The 12,123-nt window shown below is 42.8% G+C and overlaps 1 protein-coding gene across 2 annotated transcripts in view; it reads left to right on the top strand.

Moving 5' to 3' along the window:
- dlgap4b (discs, large (Drosophila) homolog-associated protein 4b) overlaps positions 1 to 12,123 on the top strand; it is a 614,332-nt gene that overhangs the window by 363,408 nt on the left and 238,801 nt on the right. The window lies entirely within an intron of this gene.

The following is a 12,123-nucleotide window of genomic DNA, read 5'->3' as shown; positions in this document are numbered from 1 at the left end:
AGATTCTGAGAATCCTTTGTCTTGAAGGATCACCTACTATCTTGATAGCACCCCTCAAGCTACCAGTTCAAGTATTGGCTGATTTTATTTTCAGCTGTATATTTCTTTGCCCACATATTTGGATTTTAATTCAGCTTGATCAGAAAATGTTCAATAGAAGCATTTTCAACTGGATTTCAGGATATATTCTCTGTAGGTTGTTTGAAAATGAATGTATAATGCATAAATGCATAAATGTTACATTTATAAATGCATAATTTTATGAACAAAAGACATGTTCTCTAATGGTTATATCAATGAATTTCTGAACCTATTTTTTTTCATGGAAACTGTTCTGGTGTACATTTCCTCAATTTTTATGTTTTTTATTTGCATGATGGAAGTCATTTTTTTGGAAGCATCTTTCCTTTCTCTTGCTCAAGATATAACATGCACCATCACAGCCAATAATGGAGAGTCAGCTTCCAGGTCTCTACCAAGGCTGAAAGTGCTGGAAAATCTCAGCAGGTCTGACAGCATCTGTGGGGAGAGAAGATTGCCAACGTTCTGAGTCTCGATGACCCTTCGTCAGAGCTCTTTTATCTACCAAGGCTGCCTTGGAGCCTAATGCTGAGACATGGACAAGCACATGACTGGATGATTCATCGCGATTTTGAAGGATGACAGAGGATCTCATAGAAACTTATAAAATTCTAACAGGATTGGGTAGGATGAAGTCAGAATGAATGTTCCCAATGGTTGGGGAGTCCAGAACTAGGGGTCAAAGTTTGAGGATAAGGGGTAAACCTTTTAGAATTGAGATGAGGAGAAATGTCTTCATCCAGAGGATGGTGAATCTGTGGAATTCACTACCACAGAATGTAGTTGAGGCCAAAACATTGTGTGATTTCAAAAAGAATCAGATATAGCTGTTGGGGCTAAAGGGATCAAGAGATATGGGAGGATGGGGGGAATCAGGGTATTGGATTAGTGATCAGCCATGATCAAAATGAGTGACAGAGCAGCTTCAAAGGGCCAAATGGCCTACTCCTGCTTCTCTTTTCTATCATACCTTTGAGTTTTCTCTCACTACCTGTAGAAACACTAAGCTTTCCCCAGTGGCAACTGAACAGGGAACAGATGGGGGTGGGGATTTGAAAAACCAAGGGGGGATGAGCAGATTGGCCAGTTTGGGATTAATTGTATCGTGATTCACCAATCATTCATTTTTAAAATACCATCGCCAACAGCAACAGTCGTGATTTAAGTGCCTGCACTGCAAAATGATGAAGCCAACGTTGCAGAGATAGCTGGAACCAAAGAGGCAGGTTTCATGTGGTGCCTTTAGAGGCTACTACCGCCTTGGGCTGTCAGTCAACAGAGGGGCAAACTCTCTGCAAAAGGTAAAGCTGCCTGCAAAACCTAACTATGTACCTACCAGTGTGCTTTTTGTTTTCTGCTGGTCTGGAGTCCACCCCTCATGAGAGACATAGTTACTTAAGCATTACGGCACCCCTTCAGATAATGATGTGCAGTATACAATAGAAACCCATTCAAAATCAGCACGTGGTGTTAAACTTGAATTTCTTTAAATCGACTTCCTTGACAGAACCGGTGTCAAATTAGACAGCCTATTGCTTGAGGAAAGAAATTACAAAGCACATACTTATGAAAGATGCATAAGCACAAAAAAAATGCAAATATAGTCAAGCACCAAGTAAATAGTGCAAATCCCATTAGTCAATCAAATTAGGATTTTTCCAGGTTTCACCCATCTGAATCCAATTAACATGACTCGTCCATGCAATGCTCATCCCTGCAAAATGTATGATGCCTTTTAAACATCGTGCCCACATGAAAAATGTTTATATTCTGTGACAGAGATGTGTGAAAGAAGTTTTACATGAATGACTCATTTACCACATTCTCACCATCATTTAGAAGTAATTTATCTAGCATAAAATGTGTATATTTTATGGACAGTTGTGGCAATATAGAGTTGCTTCTGAACTTACTAATTAATGAATATATCCCACCGTGTGCAGTGTACCAGCAACCACTGAAAATTGCAATTTCTCCACTAAACCTCACTTAACTGCCTCTGTTGCATATAACTATTTCAAATTGGATATCATTTTATTTGCATTTATACTGTAGCAATATCAAAATAGATGGTCAGAAAGCACAGAGAACAGTTATGTCTGGAAGCTTCTTGTGGACTGATTGCTGTATGTTTGTTAAACCAATGATCACTAAAAGAAAGCCTGTAAAGGTGATATTCCAGCAACCAGTCAGAGCTCTGAAGAAGAGTCAATGGGGAGAGTAACCAGTATAATTTGCTTTTTTAACAAAAGTTGTCCACCTCATTGTAATTCAAGCTATCTACTAACATGTAAATTTTTAAAAAGGAGCAGAGGCCAGGATAGGCTATGCAATAAAAATAAAATGCTACTGGTGCTGAATATAAATGCAGAAAGTGCTGGTTTAACTCAGTAAGCCTGGCAGCATCTCTGGCAAGAGAAACAGAGTTAACGTTGCAAGTCCAGAGGCTATGTGTTGGGACTGCTGTCAACGGGAGTTTGTGGACAGTGAGACTATCCAGGATTCCTACATCACATGCCTCTGCCTTAAGTCACTCCAGGGGCGGCACAGTGGTTAGCACAGCTGCCTCACAGCACCCAGGAACCCAGGTTTGATTCCTGGCTCGGGTCACTGTCTGTGTGGAGTTTGCACGTTCTCTCCATGTCTGCATGGGTCTCGTGAGGGTGCTCCCACATTCTGAATAGACGTGCTAGTCAGGTGCATTGACCCAAACAGGTACTGGAGTGTGGCCACTAGGGGAATTTCATAGTAACTTCACTGCAGTGTTAATGTAAGCCTTACCTGTGACTAATAAATAAGCTTTACCTTTAGCTCACTCATTGAGCTGAATGCAAGTTAGAACTAGAGGGGAGTAATTTCAGCAGAATTTAATCCAGGACACAGTCCCTGAGCCTAATATCTGCTCACCCGCATCCTTCCTCTCTCCCTCCCTCACTTCTGGCCTGGCATCCAGTGAAGGTCTTACGCTCCGGGTGGGTGTGGTACCAACACCGCCTCTCTTATGGCCCTGCTATTCAATCGAGCTGTTAGCCTCTGATTGACTGGCAGCTCTCAGTACGTGGGTTTTTCACACCCAGAGTCCTTAATCCCTGAGTAGGCCCATTGATGACCTGTCATCGCTGGCGTGGAACAAGATACAGTGGGCCTTCCTGAAAAGAGAGACTCTTGCCAACTCTCCAGCTGGCAAATGAGACCTCCTTCCCCCATCCCCTCCACAAGATTCCACAGTATCTATCATTGAACAGGAGAACTGGAGGCAGGAATATATTGCAGGGAACCAAGAATAATCAGGATTACGGCCACAAAACTATTAGAACTGGAAATTAAACTCTGCAGGTTAAAACACGTTTAGAAAAGAGATTCTGGGAGTAGGTGGAGGTGGAATGGTGTAGTGGTAAAGAATAATGCTGCTAGCAGTAAGGCTGAAGTAGAATCCATGTGGATACAGATAAGGGATTGAAAAAAGGATCCAAATATGGTAATGTACTAACCACCCAGGAGATGGAGGAAGGAATGTGCCAGCGTGTTAGGGGAATGCGTAACAAACAGGGCCAAATCTTCTGAGGAGTGGCAATCACTGATGGATTGCCATTCTACTCCTACTCTTTTGCTCAATACTGGAACTCTGCAGTTCTGTCTGGGACTTCTAATCTCAGCTTCCCAAGAAACGCAGAGCTTACTGAATGGAAACTGCTTCTTCATAGTGCTGGATCTTCAGGGGAAGACACGCCACATTCCCATTTTACAGCACTAGCTGCCTTATTCTGATAAGTGAAGTATTTAAATGCCCTAATGCTTCTTTTGAAATGATACAGACAGCAGATAAATGGGTAAGGGAGTAGGCTGGGTAAAGGGGTAGACAGGTCAGATAATGGGTAGGGTGGGTAAGATAAGGGGGTAGGGTGGGTGAGATAAGTATATGGGGTCACTAAGGTAAATTGTTAAGGGGTGGACTGGGTAAGCTAAGAGGATGTGATGGATAAGGGGCTGGGTGGGTAAGGTAAGATTCAAAGTTTATTTATTCATGTCACAAATAGATAAGGGGTTGAGTGAATAAGATAAGGGGGTATGGTGGGTAAGAGGGTTTGGTGGATAAGGGGCTGGGTGGGTAAGGTAAGGGGTTATGGTGGATAAGGCATTGGGTAGGTAAGGTAAGGGGATATAGTAGGTAAGGGGTAGGTGAGTAAGGTAATGGAATACGGTGGGTAAGGGGAAATGGTGGATAAGGGTTTGGGTGGGTAAGGTACTGGGGTATGGTGGGTAAGGGGGTATGGTGGATAAGGGGCTGGCTGGGTAAGGTAATGGGGTATGGTGGGTAAGGGGGTATGGTGGATAAGAGGCTGGCTGGGTAAGGTAATGGGGTATGGTGGGTAAGGGGGTATGGTGGATAAGGGGCTGGCTGAGTAAGGTAATGGGGTATGGTGGGTAAGGGGGTATGGTGGATAAGGGGCTGGCTGGGTAAGGTAATGGGGTATGGTGGGTAAGGGGGTATGGTGGATAAGGGGCTGGCTGGGTAAGGTAATGGGGTATGGTGGGTAAGGGGGTATGGTGGATAAGGGGCTGGCTGGGTAAGGTAATGGGGTATGGTGGGTAAGGGGGTATGGTGGATAAGGGGCTGGCTGGGTAAGGTAATGGGGTATGGTGGGTAAGGGGGTATGGTGGATAAGGGACTGGGTGGGTAAGACAAGGGGTTATGGTGGGTAAGGGGTATGGTAGATAAGGGGTTGGATGGGTAAGATGAGGGGGTATGGTGGGTAAGAGATATGGAGGATAAGGGGTTGGATGGGTAAAGTAAGGGTGTATGGTAGGTAAGGGTAGGTGAGTAAGGAAAGGAAAGTGGATGCGTAATGGGGTAGGATGGGTGGGGTAAGGGCTTATTGTGGGCAAGATAAGGGTGTAGGGTGAGTAAGGGGATGGGCAGCTGAATAGGATAGTGAGGTCAGTGAGGTCGAGATGGGGGATTGGGGAGACGGTAGGGAATTTAGGTGTTCAGGATAGTTGGACGGTGAGGTCAGATCACTTCAGGTCAGGAGGAGTCAGGCTATTGGGGGAAGTTGGGAGGGGCTCAGGAGGAGTCAGGTAGTAGGGTTGTGTAAGGACAGGCTGGGTAAGATCAGGCTGGGAACAATCAGTGGGAAATCAAAGGGGCGGGGAGGGTGTCAGGAGATGGGATTGGGTAGGAAAGGTTGGATCAGGCTAAGTCAGGGACTCAAAGGAAGAGTCGGCAAGGTGGGGGGGGGCAGTCAGTGCGGTATGATCAGGGGGATAGTTGTATTGCTACACAGGAGTTAGACTAGGAATTTTCTGTCTAACTTTTGCTGAATAGGACAGTCGACACTGAGGAGAACAGCATCAAATTACAAAAAGACATTAATAAACTTGCAAAATGGACAGATAATTGACAAATAAATTTCAATGTTCGCAGGTGTGACATTTTTCATTTTGGTAAGAAAATTAAGGAGCTTATCTCTGGAAAATAAGAATCTAAATGGGGTTGCAGAGCATAGAGAAATGACAGCATGAATCCTCCACACATTGAAATTTGCTCTGCAGTTCAATAGGTCATAATAAAAACAAACCAAGCCCTGGGATTTGTTTCAAGAAGAATAGAATTGATAAATAGAGAAGCTAAACTCGTCTCAAACCTTTACTTTTATTAAGTCATGGGATATGAGCATCACAAATAAGGCCAGTATTTATTGCCTTCCCATAATTGCCCTGGGGAAGGTGGTGCTGAGCCGTCCTCCTGAATCACCACAGCTTCTGTGGTGCAGATACACCCACAGTCCTGCTGGTGAGGGAGTTCCAGCATTTTATCCAAAGGATTATGGAGGAGTGGCAGTGCAATTCGGGATGATGCGCTGCTCTGAGGGCATGTACCTGCTACCCTTCAAGGTGGTAGAGGGAGCAGGTTTGGAGGGTGCAATCAGTGAGTTGCTGTGGAGCATCTTATAGATGGTGCATTGTGCAGCTATATTGTGTCAGTGGTGGAGGGGGTGGATACTGAAGATAAAGCTGATGAAGCAGGCCAGAGAGTTCCAATCTTCTTGAGTGTTGCTGTAAGTCTTCCATCGCACTTCTGACTTGTGTTTTGAGAATGGTGGAAAGGCTATAGGGAGTCAGGTGGTGAGTCACTCACTGCTTGATACGCAGTTTCTGTCCTGCTTTAGTAGGCAGACTATTTATATGGCATGTCTAGTTAAGCTTCTGATCAACGATGACCGCTGGGCGATTCAGCGATGGTAATGTTTCAAGGGAAAACGCATTTTTGTTTTGTGAATGTTACTTGCCACCTATGAGCCCAAGCCTGAATGTTGTTCACCTTGCTTCACACGTGTGGGATTTTTGCCCCTCTGCCCTGCAGTGTGCTTTGCGGGGTTCTGTTGTTCACATCATCTGCCACTGGGAATCCGCCATTATCTTTCCGACTGGAAAATTTTGGCCATGGCATTCTGTGTACAGTTCTAGTCCCCATATTATAAACTGGATATAGAGAGACTGGAAAGGGTGCAAAAAAAATCCATGAAGATGATCCCAGAACTGTTCCTATCAGGATAAGTTGAACAGGCTGTGTCTTTTCTCTCGAAAAGAGAAAACTTGAGTGGTAATCAAGGATTTTTGACACATTGAAAGGTTTTGATAGAAAAAATGTTTTCATTGATGGAGAAGAGCAAAATGAGATTCCTTCAATATAAGTTAGTCACTAAGAAATCCAGTAAGTAATTCAGAAGGAATTTCTTTAGCCAGAGAGGGGCGGGAATGAGGAACTTGCTACCACAGAGAGTAATTAAGGTGAAAAGTGTAGATGCAATTAAGACAAAGCTAGATAAGCATGAGGGAGAAGGGAATAGAGGGTTGAGCTGATTGATTTAGATGGGAAAGGATGGGAGAAGGCCCAATTGAAGCACAAATATCCTCACAAACTGATGACCTGTTTCTGCACAATGTGCATTTTATATAATTCACAAATTTTTGCTGTTACATTTAGTCAGTCCTTGTGGCTAAGGAGTTTAAATAGGATAATTCCCTCTCTGAGTTTACTTAGCATGTTACATAGATGCCAAGTTCCTCCAGCCTTGTTTCATCCCTAACCTGAAGACACCTGATTGATGCTGAAGTTCAATCTTTTCTGGGTGACTGTTCTTCGTCTGTGAGCCTGTCAGCAGATCATTCAAATGTGGGTGTGATAGTATAATTACATAAACAGTTTTTATTCTAATGCTAGACGTAGGAATTTAGAGTGGAAATATAAAAATAAAAACAGTGTGCGACTATACAATGTGTTCTCAATCATGTATCAATCTTTTCAGCTGGTCTTGACTTCCCATGTCAAACATTGTAGACTAGTACTGACCAGTATATTCTTCCCCTCTGTAAACTGTTGCCAGCAGGGTTCAGTGTTAATTGTAAGCAGGCCAACCTGTCACATGTGTAATTGCCTGCCATGCCTTATGCTATAACCCGCTTTTCACAGCTCACTGCATGGAGGTCACATGTTGGCTGTTGCAAAACTCTGTGACTGCTCAGTTTACTGAATGAAAAAGCTTGATGTATGTCCGTTTGCATTTATAAGCTAAGGCTGTATATATATTTGAGTCCAGTCCAAATTGTGCCCTCTACGGTCCTTGGCAAAACACAGCTATCAGCAAAAGATTAAATCTAAAGCAGAGATGAGAATACGGGGACAATGAGAGAGGTAGGACGGTGGGGATGAGAGGCAAGGGTAAAGGAAGTAGTATGGCAGGATGGCTGACATCTAGGGTGGATCAATGTAGTTCATGGAAGAGGAGAAGGGATGAAAGGCAATGGGAGGAATTGAAAAAGAAGGGAGATGGGAGATGAGAAAGGAGTGAAGGTGAGGAAGGAATGGGAGCGTAAGAGGGTAAGGAGGGAAATAGAGATAGACATTTGATGAGAGAAACGGGAATAGGCAAGATGAGGGAAGATGGGAAAGGATTGGGAGGAAGGGAAGAGGGAGAAGCAGGGAGGAAAAGGGGAAGATGAAGCAAGAGCCAAATATTTGCCAGCTGTGAGCTGTGATTGGCTAGCTGTTAATGAGCCAACCCCCACCTCCCCCCCACCCACCTTTCCAACTGCAGATCTGACGTTCAACAGTTGTTTGGATATCAGCCTTGGCCGGATACCCAATCTCTCTCCTGCCACTTGACTGGCTTGTTTCACTGATCTCATTTCCCACCCCTGATAGCTACAGGCAATACCTCCCCCCACCCCACAACCCCCCACTCCCCACCCCTGCCCCACAACCCCCCACCCCCACCCCCCACCCCTCCCCTCCCCTCCTCACCACCACAAGAGCGCATTATTTTCCACAGCTGATTTGGCTAACCTTTCTCTCTGTTTCTATTGCTGTCCTTTGCCCTACACGGTTTGCACCTCCCGAAAATACAAATGAACAATGTCACTGTTAAACAATAAATAAACTACTTTCGAATGAATACAATAAATCAGCTCTCACAATGTCCGTTCTTCCCCATCCTCCACCCTTCCCCATTCTTTCCTTCTTCCTTCATCTTTGGCCTTCCTCTGGATGCCATCTCCACTTCAACAATTCATTCTCTTTTTGTTTTTCATGCCCTTAGCTCTCCTCTCTTACAATATTCTATCATACTCCTGTTCCCTCCCTCCAGGTTGAAATCCTGATTGCTCTCATCCTTTTAACATTATAATACTATAATTAAGAAAACCCACCAACACCTCTACTTTCTCAGGAGACTAAGGAAATTTGGCATGTTTGCTACAGCTCTCAACAACTTTTACAAATGCATCATAAAAAGCATTCTTTCTAGTTGTAATACAGCTTGGTATGGCTCCTGCTCTGTCCAAGACTGCAAGAAACTACAAAGGATCGTGGACGAAGCCTGATCCATCATTCAAACCAGCTTCCCACCCACTGACCCTGTTTGCGCTTCCCGCTGCCTTGGAAAAGCAGCCAGCGTAATTAAAGACTCCATGCACTCCTGATGTACTCTGTTCCAAAAGATAGAAAAGTCTGAGGACACATACCAACCAACTCAAGAATAGTTCCTTCCTTGCTACCATCAGACATTTGAATGGATCTACTTCATATTAAATGGATCTTTCTCTACATCCTAGCTATGACTGTAACACTACATTCTGCACTCTCTCCTTTCCTTCTCTATGAACGGTCGGTATAGCGTGCAATAAACAATACTTTTCACTATATACTAATACACGTGACAATAATAAATCAAATCAAATCAAAAACATTTTTCAGTAAAGCTCAAACCATCTTGTTTCTTCCCCCTCTACCCCAATCTCCAACCATTCTCTTCTTCCTTACTTCAACCTCTAGTTATTTTCCCCCTTGAATCTAGTGGCCCAAATCTCCTTCCTTAAGAGCCTCCAAAATCCTCTTTACTTTTCACCTCTTCCAACAGTACTTTCCTCCTTTGGCCGTTTTGCTCTTCCCTTGGCCCTCGTTCAACTTTTTATTGTACTCCAGCCTTGCTTGACCCAAAAACTTTACTTGATTTGATTCACTATGCACAGCGCTATTGGTGATTAGCTGCTTTAGGAGCTATCACCCCCCCAGTGCTCCATACATAAATATATGCTGTATTTATTTATTTTTGGACTGTCATTTAGCCAGAAGCAAACTTACATAAGTACATAATTAATAAACGATATGAAACAAATGAATGTTCATGCTCACTCTCCTGCCTCTATATGATAAACCTAGGGTATTTTTCCAAAGTTGCATAAAACACAAAAATAAAGCGATCCCAGGAACTGCAGTGTCATTGCTCTTGCCCTAGTTTCTCTGCATGCTCAGCTCAGTTACGTACAAAATGACCCATCTTCTGACATAAAACAACATTCCTTGGTTTTGAAAAACAGATCTAAGCCTGTGGCCTAGATTATTTGTTACCCTGACAGGGAACGATACTGCAGAGAGGAGCAGTAGCAAAGAGAAAGATAGTCAGACCAGTAAAAACATATGTTGCACCCAAAAAAGTGTCAATGTCATAAAATTTAGATGCTATTGAAGGAGAAAATCAAACATTTTAATCTTGAAGGGACAGTTTGGATCATTTGCTTCATGAATTGTGATTTTCATTCCATTTGACCCAAACTCCTGCACAGCAGCTACGAGATATTGAGAAAGAGCACGCATTATGGGTTTTGTCCTGACGTAAAAACTCCTACAGCATTGACGGGCACGACCATTTTCCACAGATGGCATTTAATACCTCACGGGCAACAAACGCAGAGCTGACAAAGAACAGGGTAAGGATTCAGGTTAAACTTTAACCATACCACATGGTGTTGAACACACAGATTTATGGATGTTGTTAATATGAAAAGACATGATTTTCACAATCAGTACTCGTAGAATCAGAGAATCCCTACAGAAGAGGCCATTTGACCCATCGAACCTGCATTGACTCACTGACAAGAATATTTTACCCAGGCCTTCTTCCCCCACCCTGTCCCTGTAACCCCACACACATACCACGGCTAATCCACCTCATCTATACACCTTAGGACACTAAGGGGCAATAAAGCATGGCCAATCTGCAAAACCCACATATCTTTGGACTGTGGGAGGAAACTGGAGCACACAGAGGAAACCCACGCAGACACTGGCAGAATGGGCAAGCTCCACAAGGCCAGAATCGAGCCCAGAACCCTGGCACTGTGAGACAGCAGTGCTAGCCACCATGCTGCCCGACTAATAAAACAATTTAATCATATTTCAGTGCACACATTAGAAGTAGTCAGTAAGTTTGTATCTGCTATATCGACACAATTAGGTCAATGATTTACCTATTTTTCACTGTACAGGTTTGAAGTACTATCACTTGAACTCAACTAATTTAAAAATGTCAGAATAAAATTTGTCAAATTAAATTTTTGAGAACCAAAAGGGAAAATCCTGGAAAATCTCAGCCAGTCTGGCAGCATCTGTAAGGAGAGAAAAGAGCTGACATTTCGAGTCCAGATGACCTTTTCTCAAAGCTCGAAACGTCAGCTCTTTTCTCTCCTTACAGATGCTGCCAGACCTGCTGAGATTTTCATTTTGATTTCAGATTGCAGCATTCTACGTAATTTGTTTTTATTGCTTAAAGTTTTGAGAAATTGCAGATTGAAACTTAGCCAAAAATAGGGCCTTAAGTATCTTAAGTTAGCACTAGCAAATCTACAGTAAAGATCCAAAAATCTTAATAAATATTTCCATGGTTACCTGGCATACCAATCAGTAACAGTTCCTTATTAACTTGTAAGCCATTCAGTGTCAATATGTATTGTTAATGGGTAAACTATCAGTAGGAGGTTTATTGTTAACTAATATGCCAATTAGTAGCAGTTCTGTAATTAATCTATTAACTGTTCAATAGCAGTTGATGTCATAGCATTTCAGATTTTTTAACCCTTTTTCTGCATGGAGAGGAATGAGTTGTGTTTGGACGCTGTTTAAATGAATTTGCATAAGTTTAATAAAGCCACAGGCTTCAGTCATTAAAACCAGGAAGGGGAAGGGAAAGTTGATGTTAATGTACCTACTATCCATACCATCATTCATATTGCTATGTCCTAAAACTTGATTTGATGGTCATTGGAGGTTGGAAAGGAATTTCCCAGAATTATGCTTCAACTGAAACAAAAACAATACGTGTTGGAAATAGTAAGCAAGTCTTGTCCTGGAGAGAGAAGTAGACTTCACTTTTCTAGTCAAATATGACTCTCATGTATTCTAAGCTGAGTTGTTCCTCTCCCAGGAGATGACAAAGTCAAGGGAGGCTCTGATGTGTTCTGAGGAATTGCTTGTAGACAGGAAATTTTCATCGATAAAAGTTGAAAACATGAAGCACTCTTTAATAACTTGGAAGGACACCCTCAGCTTTGCAAGTCATATGAGGGAACTTAGATGGGATAGACAGTCTTCATTCAAGAAATAACTTAAGGAAATGAAAGTTACTGATTATAAAGTTTTGGAGTTAAATTTGGTATTTGGACCTCCAAACACCCCCGTCTCATTACTCACTTAACATTTGTTCT

Source organism: Carcharhinus amblyrhynchos, chromosome 16 (assembly GCF_965287045.1).
Source record: "Carcharhinus amblyrhynchos chromosome 16, sCarAmb.v2.hapA, whole genome shotgun sequence".
In the NCBI taxonomy this organism is placed as follows: Eukaryota; Metazoa; Chordata; class Chondrichthyes; order Carcharhiniformes; family Carcharhinidae; genus Carcharhinus; species Carcharhinus amblyrhynchos.
This window is presented reverse-complemented; position numbering and strand designations above follow the sequence as displayed.